General features: G+C 38.2%; 1 long non-coding RNA gene across 6 annotated transcripts in view; it reads left to right on the plus strand.

The window, feature by feature from the left end:
* The window catches only part of LOC110344216 (uncharacterized), a 41167-nt gene extending 17800 nt beyond the window's left edge, over nucleotides 1-23367 (plus strand). For 2 of the 6 annotated variants that reach the window (XR_015450474.1, XR_002386653.2), the window contains exons 2-4: nucleotides 16600-16725; nucleotides 19915-20044; nucleotides 23150-23367. This is a non-coding gene — a long non-coding RNA (uncharacterized LOC110344216). The remainder of the gene's footprint in view (nucleotides 1-16599; nucleotides 16726-19914; nucleotides 20045-23149) is intronic. The other 4 variants (XR_002386651.2, XR_002386649.2, XR_002386647.2 and 1 more) reach the window with 4 other exon arrangements.
* Nucleotides 23368-24908: the final 1541 nt, after the last annotated feature.

A 24908-nucleotide genomic window follows, 5' to 3' on the forward strand; every position in this document is an offset into this window, starting at 1 on the left:
AGCAAGAAAAATGTACAATAAACAGAAAATAGGGAGGGACAGAACACCCTGAACTCACAAAAGCAAACTGGGCGATTGAAGGTGGAATTCCTTAGAGAGGGAGCTAGGTCCTGAGCTTCCCTTGGGAAGTAGATCCCAAGTGGTCCCATTGTCATAGACTTTGATGGCAAGAGTAGAAGCAAGAGGATCATTGACCTCAAACTGTGAGAAGGGAAAATAGGGGGGAGTTTTGGGACTCACTGGATGCCAGAGGTATATTCCTCAGTCTGATGCTCAAATAAAATACTGTGATGTAGGGCTTACATTTATGCAACCTTGGCCACACTCAGTTCAGGAGCAATGCAATAAAAAAAACCCCACATTTCCCAGGACTGAGACATCAATTTAGAGAGAGAGAGGCAAAGAATATGTGCTGGACTCTATAGAACAGTGATCCTCATGGCCCTGTAGAATCACCTGGAAAGTTTTGAAAACTGACAAGTGTCTATGGTCTACTCCAAGCCCATTAAATAAAAAATCATGTATAGCAAGGCTGGAGAACTATAGATGTAAATGTAAAAAAGCATTTAAGTGCTTTTAGTTTAAAGCTGTGATGAATAATGCTTCTGAGAGTATTGGTGTGCAAGTCTGTGTGGACACTGGTAAATGGAAGGACAAAATGTGGTATATTCATACACTGGGATATTTCCCAACAAAAAATAGGGAGAGACTACTGACACTACATCATGGATGAACCTAAAATATATTATGTGAAACTGAAAAAAGAAAACAGACACAGAGACTACATCTTATATAATTGCATTTATATGATATTTCTGGAAAAGATAGAAGGAAAAGGTGGGAGCAGGAAGATTAGTGGTTGCCTAGAGAGAGGAGGAGGAACAGTGATTCATTCAACATGGCGATGAAGAACCTTATGGTGTGTGTGCGTGTGTGTGTGTGTGTGTGAATATTCTAAACTGGATTTATGATGGTGGTGTACCATTTTGTATTGTTATCAAAAATCACAGAAGTGAATGATTTAAATTGGTGAATTTCATGAAGTGTTGTAGAGTCATTTAAAAAATAAATGCAGTAGGGTAACAAGAAGCAATGGCATCAGCAGGCTGTTTAGAAACCCTTGTTTCCCTACTTGAGAGTGAAAGTTGGACAACTCCCCCCACCCAGCCTCTACCGTGTGTAGACTATATGAAAACTTAGCTCTTGATGGTGAAAGTGAAATTGATAGGGAGATTCAGTAGAAGGCTCTCAGAGTTTTGGTCAGTCTGGGACACTAGGATTCACAGGTTATTTGGAAAAGTAAATATCATCCCTTTCTTTAACTTCGTAGTGTAACTATAGTGCCACTTATACAAGTAATGTGCAGACTGAGTAAAGTGTGCATGGGGTGGTAGAGTGCCTATGTGATTAGAAGAGAATACAGTGGACCCCTGACTTATGAACTCAATTTCTTCGTGAGGGTTGGTTGTAACTCAAGTTGGTTGTAAGTTAAGACTATTTTTCCCATAAGAAATAATGGAAATAACCATAATGTATTCTGAACCTCCCAAAGCACCTCTTAACCAACCTTTTCATAATAAAAAGTGTTGGGTAATGTGCATAATTTACCAGAAACACCAATAATTTTCCTAGAGTATTCACCAAAAACTTGTAAAATGTGCCTAGTTTACCAGAAACAACAATTTCATACTGTACTCACCATTCAAATGGACATCTTTGGCTTGCAGGAAGGGAGATGAAATGAAAGGTGGGTATTGTTTGGAAGGAGGGTGCCCTTCCATAAGCCCATGCGGAGTCCAGCTCTCTGGTGTCCTTTCTCTCCTTGGGGGCGTCTGCAGCCCACTAGGACCAGCTTTAGGCTCGCTAGGTTTCAACCTTTGCAGAACTAAAAACTGCTCTAAGGTTGTCTGTTCATGTCTTTTCTTTAATATTATTCTGTAGTATGACATGACATTGTCATTATGCAATGATTGGCTTTTTTTCTGTCTGATGTCTTCTCTACAAATGTTTGTAGCTCTGTCCAGTTTTTCAAGATTTCCTTTATCTCAGAAGAAGAATTTTGCTTGCACTGGTGGTTGATACTCCCCCTTCCTCTTCAGAAAGCTCATCAGCTGCCATTCTTTGTTGCTCAGCCAGAAGTTGCTAAAGTTCCTCTGTAGACAATTCCTCTGAATGATCCTCCACCAGTTCCTCAACATTACCACTGTCTACCTGGGAGCCTATGGACTGTGCTTCATGACAGCATCATCAACCACAGGGTCATTTGAAGCCCTAGGTTCCTCTACACAGCCTTCAAAGTCTCTTTCCTATTACTTTTAGGCCACACTTTCTTCCAGGCAGATCTGAATGTCCTTAGAGAGACATTGGTCCTGGATTTCTCAATTAACCCTACACAGGAAAAGATGTTGTCATGTGCCTTCCAGAACCCTTTAAGGGTTAAATCTGTATCCGAGACCCCTGGAAGCACTTCAGGAACAGTTCCTTGGTTTATAGCTTCTTAAAGTTAACTATAACCTGCTGGCCCATAGGCTGCAGTAGAGGAGTTGTATTAGGTAGATGGAACTCCTCAACTGAGAGTCATGGGAGTTCTTCAGCCAATTCTTCTTCCAAATCTTGTGGATGAACAGGAGCATTGTCCATGATGAGGAGAGCTTTGAGTGGCCATCCTTTGTCCTCTAAATATTTCTTAACAGTAGGACAGAAAGCTTCCTCGATCCACTCAAGAAAAAGTACTCTTGTCACCCAGCCTTTTGCGTTAGATCTCCTCATGACCCCTAGCCTATTCTTCATGATTTTATGTTTTCTGAACACTCTAGGGGTCTCAGAGTGACAAACCAAGAGAGGCTTTATTTTGAGGTCACCACTTGCATTTGCACATTCAATAAGGTTGGCCTGTCCTTCATAGGGTCGTGGGCTGGCATTTTCTTCTCTCCTTGGGCAATGTATGTTCTCCTGGGCATTTTCCTCCAGAAAAGGTGTGCTGTCACCTTTGAATACTCAACGAGAGCAAAAACCATTTCTCTGTGTCATCATTTCAAAGTGGTGTATGTAATTTCCAGCAGCCCTTTTGTCAGCACTGGCTGCTTCATCATGCCTAGTCATGCTGTGGACCCCATCTCTGGCTTTAAAATCATGAAACCATCCCTTAGAGCATGAAATGTTTCACTGTTATCACTCACTGATGGATTATCCTTTATGATATCATTTATAGCCCTAGCTTTTTTCATAAATTATAGACTTGGGCTATAACCTGCCCTCTACCTTTTGTGTATCCACACTAATAATAGCCTTTCTGCCTCATCTAACACTGTTGGTTGTGACTTACTAATCTGAGTAACACCTTTAGCAACATGGCTTCCGTATACAAATCTTTTCTCTGTAAGATTAAGATGGTGGATTTTGACATACTGTACATATTAGCAAGATTGGTCACATGAATGCCACTCTGATATTTTTCCAAAATTTCCTTCTTCTTTTTGATTGTGACTGCTTTCTTTACTTTCCCTTCCTTCCTTAGCTTCTTTTCTAGCTTTTTGGGGGGCATTTTGATAGCAGTAATTGTAGCAATTTTATAAAGCACTGACTGCAATCATATCCAGAAAGATGTGGCTCTGTGCTCAGACTGAGGCTTAAGTACACTATGCTTTTCTGGCATCATGAGTCTTTGTTTACAACCACACAAGCAGCCAGCATTCAGGTTTGGTTATACGTTAAAACAAAAATTCCAGTTGGAACCCAAGTTTTTCATATGTGAGGCTGGTTGTAACTTGAGGTATTAAAGCCTCTTTGCCTCTGCCTCAGGAAAAGCCTATTGTTTTTTGCTTCTTCCTTATGATCTACTCACATCCCATCTCCCCCCGATACTACAACTACACATATACTGAACAGGATTTTCATTTTCTTGAAAGCCCTATGACTTGTGTCATTTGCCAGTTCTGCAGATTTTCCTGACTGGCTCACTGATGTCCTCTTTCCGTCTCCCTTTCTCTGGGATTTTAGACTCTGGAGAACTTGGGTTATTGCTTTTGCTCCCATTTTCTGTACTTGTAATGCTGTGGAATCAGAGCAGTAAAGATGATATGGCCATGCTTCCAGGTGATTAGATAGAATTGGTACCCTTCACCATTGACTCAGGCGATCTTCAGCTCTGAGGCTCCATATGAGGCTTCAAAGTTTACAACAGTAAACCCAGCTATCAACTCTGTGCTCCCATTGCCCATAGCAGTACAGACATAGAGACCCACCCTATTGGCGAGATATTTCAATGGAGACTTTTTGAGACCTCTGGTCTGCAGGTGGGCAGTTGTGTGATTGTGAGCAAGCTCCTTAACCCTTCAAGGTTATGTCTGACTGTGTGCAGCCCATGGGTTGGACATATCTGGTTTGCCTGAGCTGCATTGAGTAGAGGACTACCTATAATATAGTTAATGTTTATAAGTAATAAAACTTCCTTTATTTTAGTTTTTCCTTTTTATAACCCATGGGCTGCAGATTGGCTATGCCTGCAAGTAGTTTCTTTTTCTATCTGCTAAATGAGAATGCTTACTGCATATGGCAATCTTGAAAATGCAATGAGATTATTCATATAAAATGACCACACAGCCAGGATCAGAGGACAGTATCAGCAAATTCTCATCCAGTCCTCCAATCCTCCAGGACTGTCATCCATTGTTAAATCCATGGTTACCCATATCTCTGAGATCAGAAAGCACTTTAAAATATGACAGTCCCCCAGAGCCCTCAATCAAAGCATCAGTTTTGAGTCGTTTGGAACAAAAAAATATCAATGTGGAAAGTAAATCTTCCAAAGTGATTGTTTTTCAGGCATGAATCATTTACTGTGTGACCTTGAGAAAGTCACTTTCCTCTTTATTTTCTTTTCACCTACTAGATATCTGCTAGATAAGTACCTATAACACATGCCACTGGCTTGCTTATTTCTCACTTGAAGCCTCATAAAATCAAAACATAAAAAATTTGTTTCTGCCCTTCTGTTATTGGGCTGTTCCAAAGTAGTTGTAGCACCTGATAAAAGAAGACAATGGACTGGCCATTATCTTAAATTGTCACTTTTATTCATCAATGTGTTTAATTTGGTGTCCTGGCTCTCACTTCCCCCACATGAATCCATTTTGATGTTCTGGGTAAATTTCCAATTGCTATACACAACAAGATTGTTCTGCTTTAATGTCAGCTTTTATGGTTTGATTGCTGATATATATGCTTAGGAAATGTACTTTATACTGCTGACATACTCTTGAAAAAAAAAGTTTTCTTTCCCTTGCTAATCAGTTAAAATGCCTTGAAGAGGTTACTCACTCCTATAGTTTGGGATGCAAAGGCTTGTAAATGGTTTTATTTTAAATTTTAATTAATTATTCCAGCCTCTAGCAGCTGTGCAGTGAAGTGGTTGTTAATTCCCCATGGTAGAGATAATGCAGGCAGACAGAGGGGAGCCAAATTACTGCTGGCTGACCCTGAAAGGAGGAGGAGAAAGCTCCTGATTATGTCAAGTGGCCCAAATTCCATGACATCTTTGCTCTGTGTGGAATCAGAATGCTGGGAAAAGTCTTTTATTGCCTTGAAGCTGGAAAAGCCACTTAGCTATGATAGCCATCCTTTGGAGGAAATCCAGGGAAATCAAACAGGTTTCAGGGAGGTCTCACTAATTCCTCACAGCAGAAAGACTTCAGTCAATACTGAGAATTCAGCCAATTGTCCTCTTGTCAAGCACAGATTCCGCAAGGTCCAGGGGAAGTGGGGCTCAGAGAGTTGATTGTTATGTCCACTCTGAGTTGGGGCCATGGATATCCGATTCAGCAGTGGTATCTGTCCCTCACTCTCAGGTCTGTATCTCCTACTGATGATCAAACATGCAGTCGGGCCAGGGATTTAGCCCAGTGGTTCCATCACCTGCCTTGCAAGCTCAAGGACCTGAGTTCAATCCCCGGTACCAAACAAAACAAAACAAAACATGCAGTCACACATCCGCCTCTTCAGAAGACATGGATTCAAGTCTAGCTCTACCCTCTACCAACTGTCTGAGTTTGGGTCATAAAGAAAAAAATAATCCCTACCTTACAGGACTACTGTGACAACACTTCTAAAACCCTTAATACTTCCACTGATTAGGTGTTTGTACAGGATATATTTTCCCATTTGTGTACTCCACTTGTTAGAATCGCTTCGATAAAACCTGCTTCGTATAGAAAACTTAAGTATTCTTGCTCTTTAATGCATTTTTCACAATGTGGTATGCTTAGTCCATTTGGCTTTTTTGTACTTATTGATATGCTTTAAATTACATCTACCATCATTTGGCAGTTTTATTTTTACCAGATAATTTTTGTTCCTGTGTTTTGCTTTCCTGACTTATAATATATAAGGTACATAGTTTTTATAATTCCATTTTTAATAAGTGTTCTTATTTTAGAATAGTTTTAAATTTGTAGAATTATTGTAAAGCTAGTACAAGTTCCTCATGCTTGCATCCTGTTTCCTTTATTATTAACATGATACATTTGTTGCAATATACATTGTTTATTAGTGAATCAATGCTGATACCCTATTATTAGCAAAAACAATTCAGGCTTTATTCAGATTTCTTTAATGTCCTATAAAGAGCATCTTTTTTCCCTATAAATTTTAATCCTCGAACTGATAATATTTTGTTGACAATTTTTGTGTCTATGTTCATGAGAAATATTAGTCTACAGTTTTTCTTCTTTTTTTCCCCCATGTCTTTAATGTACTAGGGACATGATTGTCCCATAGAATAAGTTAAAAAGTGTTCATTTTGCTTCTATTATTTTTGGAATAGATTGTAGAGAATTAGTAGCATTTAGTCTTTAAACATTTGATGGAATTCACTAGTGAATTCACCATCCAGCCCTGGTATTTTCATTTTTGGAAGTTTAGTGTCTATTAATTCAATTGATTTAATACGTAGAGGCTTACTCAAATGTTCTATTTTCTTTATTTTGGTGGATTATGCCTTTCATGGAATTCATTCATTTCACCTAAAGTTATCAAATTTGTGGGTATGGAGTTGTTTGCATTTTACTTTTATTACACTTTCAATGTGTAGGGATTGGTAGTGATGACCACTCTTTCATTGCTAATATTTGTAATTTGTATCTTCTCATTTTTCTTAGTTTGACCAGAAGTTTATCAGATTTATTCATCTTTTCAAAAAAACTGATTTTGTTGATTTTTTTTCTCATTTGTTCCTGTTTTCAATTTTGTTGACTCCTGGTCTTTTATTATTATTTTTTCATTTGCTTGCTTTAGGCTTAAATTGGTGTTTTTTCTTTACTTTTCTAAAGTGGAAGCTTAGTTTATTCATTTTAGATCTTGCTTGTTTCTTACTTATGAATTTAATATTGTAAGTTTCATTCTATGCCATGCTTTACTGAATCACTCAAATATTAAGTTGTATTTTCATTTTCACTTAGTTCAAAATATTTAAAAATTTCATAAGACTTCTTTGACCCAGCCATTATTTAGAAGAATGTTGTTCATATTACACATATCTCAGAAGTTTTCTAGATACATTATTGTTATTTATTTCTCAATTTTGATGTAATGATTTGTCGAAGATTTGTCTTTTAAAATTTATTGAAACTATATACATGCAATGAGGTTGTACCTTTAGCTTACACCATATCCAATTATTTACATACAATGAATTGAAGACTTAAACATATGAGTTACAAATATAAAACCATAAAGGAAAAGCTTTGTAACATTGGATTTGAAGATGATTTCTTAGATAGGACCCCAAAAACATAGGCAACAAGAGCAACCATAGATAAATTGAACTACACCAAAAAATAAAGAAACAGACAAACAAAAACCTCTGTGCACCAAAACCACAATAAACAGTAGTGAAAAAGAACCCCAATGAATTGAAGAAATATTTTTCAAATAATTTATTTGATGAGGAATTAATATCTAGCATAAAAAACTCCTACCACTAAAATGAAGCAAAGTAAAACAAAACAAAATAAAACATATCTCAACATGATATTTAAAATAAACAAAGGTCTTAAACACTGTATACAAATATATATAATTTATAACAAACAATATATACCAATGAACACATGAAATGATACCCAAAATTACTAATCACTCAGTAGAAGCAAATTAAAAACTACATTGAAATATCATGTCATAACTACTAATACAACTACTATGAAAAAACCCCAAAGTGAAACAGAAAAATAACAACTATTGATGAGGATGTGAAGAAACTGGAAACCTTTTGCACTGTTGGTGGGAATGCATAATGGTGCAGCTGTTGTGGAAAATAGTATGGATGTTCCTCAAACAATTGAAAATAGAATTACCATATGATCCAGCAAATGCATTTCTGGGTATATACCAAAAAATTGAAAGTAGGAAATCAAACAAATCTTTGTACAGAAAAAGGTGGGAGCAAACCAAATGTCCATCAACAGATGAATGGCAAGTGAAACATGGCAGGTACATACAATTAAAAATGATATAACCTTAAAAAGGAAGGAAAATTTGACACTTGCTACAAAATTCATGAACATTGAGGACATTAAGCTAAGTGGAATAACCAGTCATGAATAAATGAACACGGCATGATTCTACCAATATGAAATATTAGAGCAGAGAAATTCATAGAGCCAGACTGTAGATTGGTGGTTACCAAAGACTACTACTAGGGTGGAATGAGTAGTTATAGTTTACAAATTTTATTGTTTAATTTTTAATAAAATCAGAGTTTCAGTTTTACAAGATTAGTGCATGCTCTTTGCATGTGTGGAGCTAACCTACTGAATCTCATGAACATGTGCAAGTAGTACATGTTCATCAAAAATAAAATATAAAAAAGGGTTCTGAAGATGGATAGTGGTGATGATTGTGCAACAATGTGAATGTATTTAATGACATTGAAGTGTATACTGAAAATGATTAATATGGCAAATTGTATGCTATTTGTAAGAAGAAATGAGGAAGTGAAAAGGTGAAAGAAGCAAATGCCAGTAAGTGCCCTGAGTAATCCCATTTTCTTTGAAATGTAATAAATTCACACTTTGAAAAAATTATTAAGACTTGAATGCAATATATCACACACACACATATATGTATATATACATATACATATATATATATATACAATGCATCTCAAACTGCCAGGATATCCTATTTCTGTGAGTGTTTCATAAGAATATAATGTATATTCTGGGAATTTGAGATGTGTTGTTATTAAATATCAACTAGATCAAAGTGGTTTATAGTGCTGTTTTGCACTTCTATATATTTGTTAATTTATTTTCTATTTGTTCTATCAGTTGGTGAGAAGGGCATCATTAACGTCTCCTATGATTTTGGATTTATTTCTTTACTTATATGTTTTTGCTTTGTGAATTTTAATGTTCTTTTACATTCAGAATGAATTTTTTTTGCTATTATGAATGTTTCTTTTATCTCTTTAAAATTCTTTGTCATAAAATCTAATAGTAATGTGGTTTCTTATGTTTCTTATTAATATGATTTCTTACTAGTATGGTTTCCTGATTTGTTGTGCTCACTATTTGTATTGTGTATTTTTCTAATATTTTAATTTCATCTTGTGTACTTATGTTTTAAAGTGCTTCTTTTAAAGACAGTATATAGTGGGATTTTAATTTTTAGATCAACGTGACAACTTGTGCTTTTAATTTTAGTCTGGAACATTTACATTTAATGGAAATGTTAGTTTGATAGTGTTAAAATCAACTATCTTTCTATTAGTTTTCCATAGCTTGTTTCTATTTTTTATATCTATGAGTTATTTTGTTTTCTTTCCTCCTTTGGGGTTCTTCAGGTGTGTTTACATTTTCCTTAATATCTTAATCATATATATCCTAGAATTTTAATGGTTGCTTTAGATTTATCAATATACCTTCTTATTAGTGTGCATATAGAATGATACTGTATTTTTTTCTTACTTTGCACTAGATAATTCCTTTTATCTGCTTCCCCTTTCTCCCTTTTCACTTCATAACTGGCTCACTTTCCACCTTCCTCTTCCTAGTTCCTACTTCACGTTTTACACTTAGCAAATGTAGCAACTTTATAACAGTGTAATGTCATTATCCAGAATCCCCTTGCTTTTTGCACTTGTTTTACAATTTTATTGTATTTTTAAAACTCCACTTTGCAATGTTATTATTTTTAGTCATTGTTCTTTAAAGAAAATTGTGAGAAAAATGAAACCATTATATTTTTATTATTTACTAATTTACTGTTTCTAGGGCTCATCATTCTTTTATGTTTTTGCATGTTATTATTTCCCATTGGGTTGACTGATTTTCTTCTTTTAATGCAGGCCAGTTGGTGGTATATTCTCTTGGGTTTTATGTATCTGAAAATTCTTGTATTTTACCTTTGATTTTGAAGGTTATTTTTCCTATGCAGAGATTCTTGATTATTAGATTTTATTTTTTCCATTAGCATATTAAAATATTGCCCTATTTTTCTCTCATCTGTTGTTTCTGATGAGATGTCTATGATATTATGTATTTTATTTCTTTGTTTTCCAAGTGTTATCTGTATCTTTTATTTTCCCTAGTTTAACTATATGGTTCACAAGTGTGGTTGTATATATATTTACTGTGTTGTAGTTACTTTTCTCTCATTGTTGAGACAAAATACCTGACATCCAAAGTTAAAGGAGGAAAGGTTGATTTAGCTCACAGGTTTTAGAGGTTTGAGTCCATAAACAGAGTGGCATGTGGCGAAGGAGCATCGCAGAGGAGAAATAGTTCATGGTGCCCACAAGGTAGCAAAAGCAACAAGAGGAGTCTTTCTGCTCCTTTTATCTTATTCAGATTATTTAGGGTGGGTAGCACTCACACCCTTAATCCTAGTGCCCTTGAGCCTAGCATTGTACCATGAATCAATTCCAGCCTCATATATTCTAGATCTGAAAAAGGCCCACCCATGACTGCGTGAGGCTTTGGGGGGGATATCTAAACACAACCCATAATACTAAGCTTATTGAACTATAACTTATTGTTTTGTATTTTATCACAATTTCTTCACATGTGTATGCATCAGTCAGTTTTCCTGTCACTGGGGCAATATAACCAACACAGTTTCACTCTGTGGTCAGTTGACTCCAAGGCAGAAACAGGACGGCAGAGGGGCCTGTTGGAGGAAAAAGTGCTCAATGCATGGCAGCCAGGAAGCAAAGAGAGAAAGGAGGAGTAAGAGACAATACCCTTCCCAGTCATGCCTCAGTGGCTCACCTCCTACCAGGCCTACTTCCTAATAATGCAGATCAATGGATGAATCTGCTGATGAGTGTGGCACCCCACGATCCGGTCACCTTCCAGAAGCCCCACTTCTGAACATGAGACTTTGGGGGATGCATTTTAGACCTAACCATAAGAGTGCAATTTTTTTCTATTTCAATATTACTCTCTCCTTTCATGGGGATTTCAATTATATGTGTGTCAGATCATTTGATATAATTCCATAGAACCCTAGGCCTCTGTTCATTTTTGTTTAATCTTTTTGTATCATTGTTTATTGGGTTGGACAACTTCCTATTATGTCTTCAAATTTACTGATTTTTCTTTTGCCCATCTAAGGGGTTTTGAAATTTCAGGTATTGGGCTTTTTTTTTTTTTTGGTACTGGAGATCAAACTCGGGTCCTTGTGCTTGCGAGGCAAGTGGTGGAACCACTGAGCTGAATCCCCGGCCCTAGGGCTTTTAATTACTATATTTTTAAATTCTACTTTCCATTTGATACTTTCTTGTAGTTTGCTCTTACCTGCTGAGATTTTTTTTTGTCTAGGCACTCATTAAGGCCATATTTCCCTTTAGGTCTTTTCTTTTTAAAATTTTTTAAAATTTTATTTTACTGGTACATTTTAGGTATACAGTATAATGACATTCATCATTGGAAGTTTGCACCTTTACATAATCTCTCTTGGTTCTTGTTTTACCCCCTTCCCCTGCCCTCCCTTCAATCCCTCCATCCCGCCCTATTTTCAGAGACTTTGCTTCCATTTTTCCATTTTCTCATATAAATTCCATTCCCTTCTTTCCTTTCCCCTACCCATCCCACTTCTCCTTTGCCCCTTTTCTTCCTATTTCACATTATCTATTATACCTTTTAGTCCTTATTTACACTTTCAGTTTCTCACACCAGAGAAACTATTTGCTATTTATACACGTGTGTCCTGTTTATTTCACTTAAGAGTATGGCCTCAATGTGCATCCATTTAGCAATAAATGTCTCTAATTCCTCATTTTTTTATGGCTGAGTAGTACTCCATTTTATAAAAAAACCTACATTTTCTTTATCCAGTCTCCAGTTGATGGACATTTGGGCTATTTCCAAGTTTTAGGTATTACAAATTGTGCTGCTATGAACATGGGTACATATATATCACTGTGGTATGATTCTTTTAATTCTTTGGGGAAGATACCCAGCAGGGGAATATCTGGGTTGAATGGGACTTCCAGTCCTAGTTCTTTGAGGTATCTCCATACTGATTTCCACAGTGGTTGCGCCAGTCTGCACTCCCACCAGCAGTGGAGCAGGGTTCCTTTTTCCCCACAGCCCCGCCAGCATTTGTTATTGGTTGATTTCATGATAGCAGCCATTCTTTCTGGGGTGAGGTAGAATCTCAGCATTGTTTTCATCTGCATCTCTCGAATGACCAGTGATGTTGAACACTTTTTTATATGTTTATTTGCTATTTCTACTTCTTTGTGTGAGAAATGTCTGTTCATTTCAGATGTCCATTTTCGGATTGGATTTTCATATTTGGGAGGTCTGATTTTTTAAAAAATTCTTTTATTGGTACATTTTAGGCATACAATACATTTACATTTCTCATTGGGAACTTGTACCTCTACATGATGTATCTTGATTCTTATTTCTTCCCCATTCCCTGCACTCCCTTCACCCCTCCACCCTTCCCTATTTACAAAGACTTTGTTTCCATTTTGTCCATTTCTCGTAGTTTTTTCTAAGTCTTTTCTTTAATCATTTGCACATACAGTTATTCCTTGGTATCTACAGTGGATTGGTTCCAGGACCTCTCACAGATGTGAATCATTTGCATATAACCTTTGTACAATCTCCCATATACTTTAAATCTTCTCTGGATTATTTATAATATCTAATACAATATAAACCCCATGTGAATGGTTTTCATATTCTATATCTTAGAGAAAAATTCCAAGAAAAAGTCTGGAAATGTTCAGTACAGATGCAAGTTTTAAAAATCTTTTTGATCCTCAGTTAGTTGAATCTGTATCTCATGGATTGAGAAGGCTATTTGGAATCTGTGTTTAACCTCACATTTGTACCATCTCAGTAACAACTTTATTTTTCTTGGCTGTGGAACACTTTTCTTGTTTCTTTGTATGGCCAATGGCTTAAGACTTTGGAGTGTTTTTTCTTGCTGTAGCAGGAAGCTCAACCAACAAATGGTCACCTAGACTTGTGTGTGTTTAGCATTATGTTTGGTTAGTGCAAATTCTATGAAAAGGGTTTCTCAAACATCTCCAACTCATCTAACTTTAATTTCCCAATTCTGTCTCCCCTGCAGCTCTTTTTTGGACTTGGTTTTAGGTCTCAGTAAGGTAGGAAAAGGAAGATTCTACTTTAGCATGTGTCCTTATCCTAAAATACATTATTCTTTCTAGACTTCAAGTATGTTAAAAATATGTTAACAAGATGTCTACACTCTAGAACTAGACTCCAACATCTCTTAGCACACACCAGCTCTTTTAATCTTTAGTCTCCAACCCATGACACCTGGTAAGCTCTGAGACATCTCACTTGAGAATGGACAACCTAGCTCTCAGCTGTGGACTTACAGGGGATGCCTTGCATGGACTTCTAGGGCCTCCTCTGAATAGGTTTCATTTGATGACTTTACTAAACATTTCTTATTTCAAGCTGCTTCATTGAAGATGTTCTGAACTCTCATCTTTGCTCACACAATTTAGGAGAACAACTCTGCCCTTCTGAGTCTTCAGCTGTCTACATCACACTGGTGGAATTTTCCCCAAACAGAGAGCTGTGTGACCATGAGGGTCACCTGGGAGTGTCCCTTCTTTCAGGGATCATAGTCTTGTGCTGTCTTTTTTCCACTGCCTGAGAAAAAAAATCTGTTGGGTTATCATTTTTTTTCTAGTTTTGTAGTTATTTCCAATGGCAAGACTAGCCCAGTGCCATGTGTCTCTTCTGGCAGAAATCAGAAGAGTTCAGCATTTTCTTTAATATCTGGAATCAGAGAAGAACACTATCATATGATTAGATACAATGTTTGTATTCCTTATCACTGTAGTTAAAATAGTGCCTAGTACACAAGTAGTCAATAAAAACTGTTGAATAAATGAAATATCACTGTTGACTATCTGGGAAGTCCTTTCTTTAGCTCAGAAAAAAATTCCTCTGTGGCCAGGGATTTAGCTCAGTGGTGCCACTGCCTGCCTCTCAAGTGCAAGGACCCGAGTTCAATCCCCAGTACCAAAAAAAAAAATCCTTTGATTTTTTTTTTATTTGGTAATTTCCTCTTTCTTTCTGGATCATTTATTTAAAATTTTAATATCTTCCCCACACTTGACCTTTTTTCCCCTCTACCAGTTATGAGAGACTCTCAACTTAATATCCTAGTTCAGTTTTTAATATTCATTGTTATCAATTATTCTATGCAGACCATCCATCCATTCACTTTTGTTTTGTTTTGTTTTGTTTTGGTACCGGGGATCGAACTCAGGTCCTTCCGCTTGCGAGGCAGGCGGTGGAACCACTGAGCTAAATCCCTGGCCCCATCTATTCGCTTTTAGTTTTTAGTTTGGCAGTCGTGGTTTTGATTTTTGTTTTTGAGAGTTCTGTTTGTTTCTTTTTCTCAGCAGTCTGTCCTTTTGTACTGAAGAGACAGCACAGTAAGTTTCCTTAGGTTTAATGTGTTAAATGTTCCCTTACACATTAACATGTTTATTGTGTTTTGAAAATCATTTTTGCACTGTTGGGTTTCTTCACATGCATGGTACTTATTGCTTGCTATTTATAATTATTGATGAAAGTTAAATTGAATGACGTTGGCAGCTGGGGAGTGATTCTTCAGCCCAGTAATTCTTCAGAAATTTAATGTTCTATTGGCAATCAGTGCAGATTTAGATAATAAGGACAATAACTCTGTTTTTTTTTTAAATAAAAAGTAAGAGAAGGAGGGATGCGAGGTCAAGGGAGATTTAAGTTGTACAAGAAGACGACTTTTCATTTGCATATGTGCTGTCCCTGTCCTTCCTGGAAGTTGTAAGTTGACAGAGCCACAGCCCATTTTTTCTGGTCATAGGTTCCACATTGGGAACCTTTTTTGGTCAGAATATTCGGGCCAAAGGCACGTATGCAAGATGTTATCCTGAGGACAAATAAATAAAGCCGTTCTGACACTCAGGGTCTGCCTTAACCATGTCGCCTTTTATTTAATTATGCTGCTAACAACCCAGGACCTATTTGCTCTTTAACTCTTCTAAAATTTCCACTGTCAATCTTTCTCAGCTACTGTCTTCTCATACCATAGGGTAGCTTCCTAATTCTGATATGGATTGTTTTTATATACATATATTTTTCTTTTGCTATTTTAGTCGCACACTTTAAAACAGAAGTCTCTGCTTAAACAATTTCATACCCCATTTTTCAGTCCACCATGTCTGAACATTTTCTTTGTCATTAAATTTATTCATCCCAGTATAAAATTGCAGTTGAGAGCCCAGATAAAACAAATAGAGAGCTGAGTGAGCCACTTGTCTGGGTAAAATATAACAGCCAGTGTTTGTTTATTCCACATGATTAGAAGAAAAACATATCCTAGGAAAGAGTAAGAAGAAGAAACATTTCATCTGCAAAATCCATCTTAGAGTCTGATGTATGTTTGCTTATCACTTGAGGACAATCAATGATAAAACAGATCTTTATTTGTAGATCAAAATATCCCAAAATAACCAACACTGATAGATAGAATAGATTTTCAAAAATGAGTTGATGAAGTTAGCTAAAGCCTAAATAAACTCCTTGATCTTGTATATAAAGCATGAAAATTATACTTCACAGAGGCCTTACAAATAGACTCTTATTGAAAAGGTGCAACAGTAGGTTTTTAAAAATTATTATTGTTATCATTATTATTGTTGTTATTTTAGTAAGAGCTAAATGAATTGTCATTATGCAACTGGAGCGTGAGCTTTTATATTTTTGGTACATATATGTACATTTTTAAAAATTACTTCACTGACTCTCTCAGTAACCAAGCAGTGATTAAGTAGCTATAACAGACACTAAACATTTTCCTCCCATTAAAGAACTCACAATCTAGCAGAAGAGAGAATAGGCAAGTACTTCATTTATAATACTGCAAGTGGCCTTACAACAAGGTTAATAACATGATCTATAAGATCCCACAAAAGCCTAATTAAATATGGAGAGAAGGGAAGGTGTCCTGGAATAAGAACAAGTAAGCTGAAACCAGAAAGACTAGTAAAAAAGGGATTGGTTTTCACTTTTGAGTGCAAGGCACCCACGGAACTTTTTTGTTTTTTTGTGGCAGCAGAATCTGTAAGTAGTTCATGTGGGAACTCAGCTGAAAATCGTAACTAGGAGGTCAAAGTGATAATAATCACTGAAAACATGGGGCCAGGTAAACACCAACCAAAAAAGAGCGTAAAAGATCAAAGAGGTAAGTGGGTGTATTTGTTGTCTTGGGCTGTCATTAAAATTTATAATGGACTGGGTGTCTTAAACAACAAATATTTATTTTTTCTCATAGTTTTGAAGCCTGGAATTCCAAGATCGGAGGGTCAGCATAGTTTTATCCTTTTGGGGGCTCTCATCTGTACATGGAAGAGGGCAGGGAGGAAAGGCAGAAGAGGGGGAGAGAAGGGAGCGTTCTGGGGAGGGGAGAGGGAAGAGAAAGGGATGGAGTTTGGCTTTGATTTCTGGGAGCACTGAGTTTTAGAATGCATCTATGAGCTCCAAACTCCCAAACGTTTTCTTTGATCTCTGTAAGCCACCCAAATTTCTTTCCAGACATACTATCCCAAAAGTCCCTCTTTCACCTAAGTCAGTTTGAATTGTGTTTGTACTTCTTATAATGCTTGAAGAATCCTGATTAATACTGAGATTGCTGGTGTGGAGATGAAAGCAAGAATACTGTGATTTGAGGAATTAGTAGAGGGCGAGAAAATAGAGAAAATAAGCATGGTTACTTTAGAAGAGAGATTTATTCATTCAACAAACATTTGCTGTTCTATGCACCAGAGGGTCGGCATAGACACAGGTGGTATGGCATTGCATAGAACACAGAATCTCATGTCACTGCCAATTAATTAGTGATGAACTTGTCTTGCCTGTTGCCCAGGATGATTAATTTGAGTCTGAATCCAAGTAAACCATTAAGGAAAGTTCACAGCAAGATAAGTTGTGAGCGACAATGTTACCATTTAGAAGCAGAGGACCTGACAGGATGCAATGCAATGCCCTTGCCTCCCCCTCCCTGGTTTCTAGCCTGTCACAGTAAAATCCCTGAGCTCTTGCTGTGATAAAGAGGCATGAATTAGAGTCACACAATCAAGTCCTCTTAGAACTTAAAGAAGACTTGAGGATTCACCTCTCCAACCTGCTTATTATGCAGATGAGGGGTTGGAGCCCAGAGATGCCCTTTTGCTTGCATGTAAACGTGCTAAGCCGACTGTTAACTGGCTGGCTGGGAGGAGAGGTCTGCCTTTTGATGCTTCTTGTGGTCTTTTGCTTAGTGTGTTTCAGCGTTCTGATCTCACAGCAGCTGTCTTCTCACACAGAGGAGAGCTGCAGTTCTGAACACATTCTTTAAAGACACGAGGAGAGAGGCTTGGAGAAATAAGTTGTAGCCTAGTTTCAGGCACCAACCAGCTCTGCGAACTGTAGCAGGCTGGCTGCTGACTGGCCTGGCCTGCTTACTATACCTTGGTTATTTCTATGTGGCTCTTCCTTCATCAGGGGACTAGATCTATTGGCATATGTGGTGCTCTCAGACATGTATTGCACATGGCTGAAGGTGGACAGTGCAAGACCTTTGGAACCTGGATTCTAAAACTTACACACTGTCACTTCTACTACACTGCAGGAAGCAGTGTTTGGAGATGAACACCGGAACTTGATGAAATCGCCAAAGGTCATAGGAGATAGAACTTATTCTGGAAGCTACCTTTGCAAACTGCGTCTTCCATCTCTGGTAGTCTGGAAATATAAAGTCCCCACAGGGTTAGCAAAGTAACCCCAGTAGTAATTCCATTACTCAAATACATTTTATGTATTAGCTTTGTCTTTATGTTATTCATGGAGTACTCTCAACTTTTTTGTATAGGGAGTATATAGTCTTATAAGAGAAAAATATAAGCAGAAGTATGTAGGTCATGTGATCACACATACACATGCATGTCTGTATGTTTGGGTGCGTGATTTGAATGATTTGCTTTCCAGAATATGTCTTAGGATGCCAAAGAATATGTAATGTCAAAAGATAAAGCCTAAATTCGAAATCAGATGCAAGGTTAAAAAATAGAAGAGTAGAACAATAAAATGGAGCCAGAAATGAGAATTTTAAAAAATGTGTACTATTATCTCCGTGGCTACTTTTGATAGGCAGACTGTACACTTGGCTCTGAGCTTTCCAGGGGACATGAAATCCATAGCACCTGACTGCTGCTAAGAGACATGATAAAGGTAGCGGCTTTTCATCTCTTATTTACAGAGCCACTTGTCAAGATTTTACTCCCTTGTTTGGATATCAAGACTTTTTTTTAATGTATGAATCTATAAATTTTCCTTCTTTTTGTAGCTTGAATGATGGTTCCCTGTGATCAATTTCTTCTGCTTTGAAATGAGATTTAAAACAAAAGCTGAAAATTAAAAAAAGAAATTCCATTCGACCTAGCTAGTCTCTTTCTAGATATGTTCCCAAAAGAGTTGAAAGCATCACATTGCAATGATACATGCATACTGTGTTTATAGCATCACAACTCATAATAGCTAAATCTTGGAAGAGGCTTATATTTCCATCAACAGATGAATGGATAAAAAAAAATGTGGTATTTACACAGAATGGAGTACTACTCTGCCATAAAGAAGGATAAATTTGAGTCATTTGTAGGAAAATGAATGTACCTTCAGACCATCATATTAAGTGAAATAAATCTGATACACAATCTTAAGTATCACGTGGTTTCTCTTGCAGAGAAACCCAAACTATAAATAACTTGAAAGAAAAATAAAAGGTGGAAAACAGGAAACAATGGATCTAAGAAAATGGATCTTTTGTGAAGGGAAAGGGGGCCAAGAGATAGGAGGAAAGGGTAGAGAAGGGGAAGGGAAAGTGCAAAGAATCAAGCTGTGCTGTGCACACATGCCACTTCTCGCGATGAGTATAATCAGTACCGCAGACATGCTAATAACCTCTTAATAATAGAAAAGCAAAATCAGAGAACAAAGACAGACATACCACGGCTATTGAGTTCAGCCCATGGTGCTGAGGTATTTTGCCCAGGGTGAACCGAGATCCTGATTTCTAAGAACCTCAAGGCCGTGACTGGCTAGTCAGTTACAACTCAAGTTACAGGTCTGTGGCTTTAAAAAATGAATATGATGCAGCTGGATTTCTGCAGCAGAAGAGCTGCCTATCCTTCCCTGTTTCATCAAGAAAGGTTTAGCTTTCCCTTTGTGTGTATCCTTGTACATGGCTTTGTGTTTATATTTCCCTGATCCTTTTATTTAGCAAGTTACCTACTCCTGTGCCCATACTAAATCAAGTGGCAGATTTGCAAAGTGTTTTCTTTATCTTTTCAATTATTTCTCAGACATCCAGCTTGTACTGATTTCTGTCTTTTCCTAGCAGCCTCCATCAGGTGGTCAGGTCTGAGTCCCAAAGATTCACCTCTCATCCCAGATTTGGTCATCTGGATTCTCTAGATGGTATCAGCTTCTCAGGTGAGAATAAAGCAAAAAGAATCCTGAATTTCAAGGTAAGAGCAGAGAGTGGATGAAAGTCTCTGAGGCTGCTTGTAGACTGTGCTGAGAGGGATTGTCTAGAAAGTGACCTCTTTCAAAACACATTAAGAAAATTACAGTGTGAAAGAGCAAAAGTTCTAGGGTATTCAGTTGAATGAGGGCACTGTGCCTTTGCTCTCAGTAGTCATCTTTTGGAAGTAAAAAATAAATAAATGACTACTTGCTTGCCTTAGCAGAAAAGCTGGCATTGATCTCTGTTCTAGCGAGAAGGAGGATCTTTTTTCAAGAACAAGGCATAACAAAGGATATTCAGGTTTTCCCCCAGCAGACTGTCATTTCTTTTGTTGAGCTGTGGCTACTGTATTTGCTGAAAAAAAAAATCAAAGAGGGAAACAGATTCAAAAGAGTTTCTGCATGTTATACAAGTCTGAAATGAGTACCCAGCTGTGGTATTCGTTCGGAACAAGTTATTTCAGATAATGGTTCCATGATGGTTTTGAAACAATTCATTTATTTATCTGACACACATGCACATAGACATGCAGACAGACAGACAGACACACACACACACACACACACACACACACACACACCCCAAGGGCTGGATTCTCCTGTTCATCATACCTGCCAAATGATCATTATTTAGACAATTTCACGGACACCCATCTCAGAACCTCCATAGTGGCTCTTTTCATTCCTAAAAAGTCCTGAACCCCTGGAAGGTATTCCTTACACTGAAACTAAATCCATTTCTCACAAAATTTTATCTGCCTGTCTCAGTTCTGATCCTTTGATCCCCAGAGAACAAGTCAAATCAACCTCCATACCAGAGTTTTTCCAATTTTTGGTGACAATAATAGTTCTCCCATGAGCCTTCTCTTCATTAATCAAAACCTTTCTCTGTAAGGGAAGAAATGACAGAGCCCTTCGTTTTATCGTTGTAAATGGGCACACACATAAGCATGCATACACTTTCACCTAGAGCAAATGAGAGGACTGCACTCCTTTTGAACTCCCTGTTCCTTATCTCTTATGGTTAATTAACCACTAAGTTATGTTTATTGCACCACCTGCAAAGCTCTTAAGTAATGCAGTGATTGAGAGTCCAGACCAGAATCTAGACTTCCTGGGTTTGAATGCACAACTTGCAGACTGGGCTCCCTTAGGCAAGTTGCTTAGCTTAAACATCATCATCTGTAAAAAGGAGGATGTGATAGTACTTAATTGATAAAATTGTTGATTAAATATGTCATGCACTAGAATGCTACTTGACACATCAGAAGCACCTAGTTAGTCTTGTTATGGTGTTGGTTTTATTATTGAATTTCCTTGCTTATTTCTTTCATTATTCCTGCAGTCCTAATTCAAGCCAATCCAATAACTTTCTAATACATTCTCATATCCAGCCCATTTTCCCTGTCTTAGTCACTTTCTTGTCACTGAGACACAATACCTGATACCCACATCTTAGAGGACAGCTTTATTTTGTCACATATTTACTGTCCATGGTTGGCTCGTTCCAAGGCAAAAATGGCATGGTGGAAGGACCTCGGTAGAGGAAAGCTGTTCACATCACGGCAGCTAGGAAGCAGAGAGGAAAAGGGGACACAGGAAAGGAGATATACACTTCCAGGTTATGGCCCCAGTGGCCTGCCTCTTCCTACTAGACCCCACCTCTTGACAGCTCACTCAGCTCTGAACTTTACAGTGGATCAATCCACCGATGGGTACAGCACCCCCACCATTCAATTACCCTCCGATAGTCCAATCCCTGAACACATTAGACTCTTGGCAGGTATTCAGATCCAAGCTGCAAGGCTCTCCTTATGTGTCCGGAATGTTCACTTAAACCCAAAACTCTGATGGACATTGTGTGTGTGTGCAAGAGGATGTGGAGAAGACCACAGTGATAAAACAAGACAGGGAAACTGAGAGGACTTCGAAGGGCTTTGTGCAGTGCTATGTGAAGAGTTGAATATTAAGCTGATAGCTGAGATATCCAACTCTGCAACCTCTGAATATTTGGATGTATCATGTAAGAAAGCAGGACAGTCCTTGCAGAGATTCTGCTCCTGCCTAAGACAGGTAGCCTGATTACTGTGTCGTAGAAAAATTTGCTATACCCTGTTTGGTCACTGTATGATGCTAAGGGTCTTTCTTGAACATTCGTTAGCTAGCATTTACTGCCTAACAACTCACCTCAAAAGTTGGTGGCTTAAAAGAATATCCACTTGTTATTGTATCTCATTTAACTGTGAATTCATTGAAGATTAGCTGACCTATGCTGATTTCAGTAGATTTTTTTCTGGGTTTGTTACTATTTCTGTTGATTAACTGGGAACCTACTGTATGTTAGATAGGTTGTCTTAGCTTGGTAAGGTCATCTTAGTCGGGATAACATTGTTTCATACATCACTCTTTTTCTTCGTGGGCACACAGTCTAAGATTTTCCTTCTCAGTGGTGGCAGACAAAGTACATGGGGATTGGTGGAAACATGGAGAGCCCTTTCAGGCTTCAGTTTAGAATGAACACATTATCGGGCCGGGGATTTAGCTCAGTGGTTTTGCCACCTGCTGTGCAAGTGCAAAGACCTGAGTTTGATCCCCGGTACCAAAAAACATTTAAATAAATAGAATGAACACATTATCAACTCTGCTTCAGTCAGTTGCCCAAGCCAATTCACATGGTCAAACCAAGGGAAGGAAATAATATTCCACCTATAGTGTTCATTGTCTTTCTGGTGCCAGGAAAGTCACCAGGTGTTGGGTCCCTGAGCTGTTACATAAGACACTCTTACCCTCATAGTTTTACAAAGTTCCCACTTAGGCAAATCCCATATCTCCATTCAAGATCAAGGCCTCAAAATCAAATACTTAAAGAGGTCAGGCAGTTACTATAATGAGTGAATGGAGTTGAATGGGAAGCATGGTTAACTGGGAGCTTATGCCCCATGTAGAGCAAGAGAGGATGACTGTTATGAATTCAGGCCAGTTTCATACTGTGCAGTCACTGTTCTAATATTCATATATGGTGGGCACTATTCTCAAGAATTGTTGACATTAATTTTATCCTTACAACAAACATTTGGGGTAGATATTCCTGATATTATTGTTTACAGTTTTTAGATGAGAGAACTGGAGCACAGAGAGGTCTGATATCTTGTTTCCAATCACAAAGCTGAGATCGAAACCAGGAAATCTGGCTCCAGAGTTCATGCTTTTAACTAGGACACTGAGACAACGAATCATCACCAGCTCCCTCCTCCTCCTCTTCTGCCTCCTCTTGCTCCTCCTCCTCCTCTTCTTCTGGAAATAAAGTCCTAAATGCAAACTTTCACTTGGAATCATTCAAGTTCTATACCTGCCGCATGGTTTAAATAAATGATAATGTTTACATAGGTAAAGGAAACACATTTATGGACTGAATTTGATAGTTGTCTCCTAGTTAAAGCCATTATCTGACCAAGAGCGTTGGTCTGATCAGCAGAATTTTATCCGCCTGAATTCAGGGAAGTTGCTTGTCTACTTCAGGCTTCCTACTCTTCTGGAAAAGTACTGAACTCAAAAAGCATAGAAAATCAATGCTCAAGATCCTGGCTGAGTCTTCACGACAACTTGACCAAATTCTGTGACCTGGCGTTGGCCCAGAGTATCCGGTAGGTTCTACCTGACTTTGATCAGCCCTTCAAAGGGCACTGGGAATGAGTGCAGGACGCCTTTCCCTCAGCTCTGAGCCTCCCCCGGGGTCACCGCTTCCGGCAGGAGCCTGGCAGGTGACGGGGTCGCAGCTGGCAAGTGGGTGTGGCCTAACGCTGCGGTGAAGAATGTGGGGTTCGGGGAAGCCACGTCCTGGACAGAGCAAGAGGGCGCGAAAGCCCGCGCCGAAATCTGACGCCCAGGGTGCGCAGAGAGAGCCGAGGCCACCGGCCGGGCGCCAGAGACAGCTCGGGAATCTGGGGAGGAAACTGACTCACAGGGAAGTGTTCTTCTTGTGCTTCTGGAGCTTTTACCTAAATTGACCGAAGCCCTGAGACAGGTCCTCATGGGACAAGGCAGGGTCCCCTGAGCCTGTGTGGAACTCGGTGTGTCAGAGAAGGGGAAGGTTCCATGCCCGTCTTGCAGATCTGCGCTGTCCCCTGATCCCGTCCTTCTGTAGCTCTCGGCTGTCACACTCAAGTCACAGAAGCCAGCCTGCTTCTTGTTGTGCTTTCTGCAGTGATGCAGACACATCTTTTATTTTATTGAAAGCTTCATTTTCATCAATTATCAACCCCACTACTTCCTCTGTCAGTTTCAAAAAAAAGACTTCTAATTTTTTTTTTTACTGAACAATTCCCCACCCTCCATCTTTTTGGCAGAAACAGAAGCTGGGATTTCTGAAGGTGGAAAAATAAGTGGTTACATCCTTGTTATTTTTTTTTTTAGCATTTTATGTAACAAATCCTGGCCATATTTACTCATTTGTGTTATCTAAAGGGTTGTTATTCGCTGGGCCTGCTGTTTCCTGAACAGCACACACTCAAAAAGCAGAGCCCTGCCTTCCCAGGTCCAAGAACACTGGGAATGTGGTGGATCAGGTTGGATGTGGAAGGCCCCCCTCTTCCTGTGGGAATGATCATTGTTTTCATGGAAACAAGGCACGTGGTGGGGCTTGTAGGAATCCTTTCATGTACGTTACTATGTTATTCCATTACAGTATGACACATGCTCATTGGAAAATACCTTAGAAAACATGAAAGAAATTAAGAGAATACCATCTGTATTAACTTTCTGGCAGTGATAACCTTAACAGCTTGATGTGTAGTCTCCTATGGACTCATTCAGAACCACACTGTAAGTAAATGTTAATATCCATATATGTTTCACTCTAGTGGTATC

This window comes from Heterocephalus glaber, unplaced genomic scaffold (genome assembly GCF_053883595.1).
Source record: "Heterocephalus glaber isolate CG9 unplaced genomic scaffold, H.glaber_assembly_v1.0 deba00000943, whole genome shotgun sequence".
Classification (NCBI taxonomy): Eukaryota; Metazoa; Chordata; class Mammalia; order Rodentia; family Bathyergidae; genus Heterocephalus; species Heterocephalus glaber.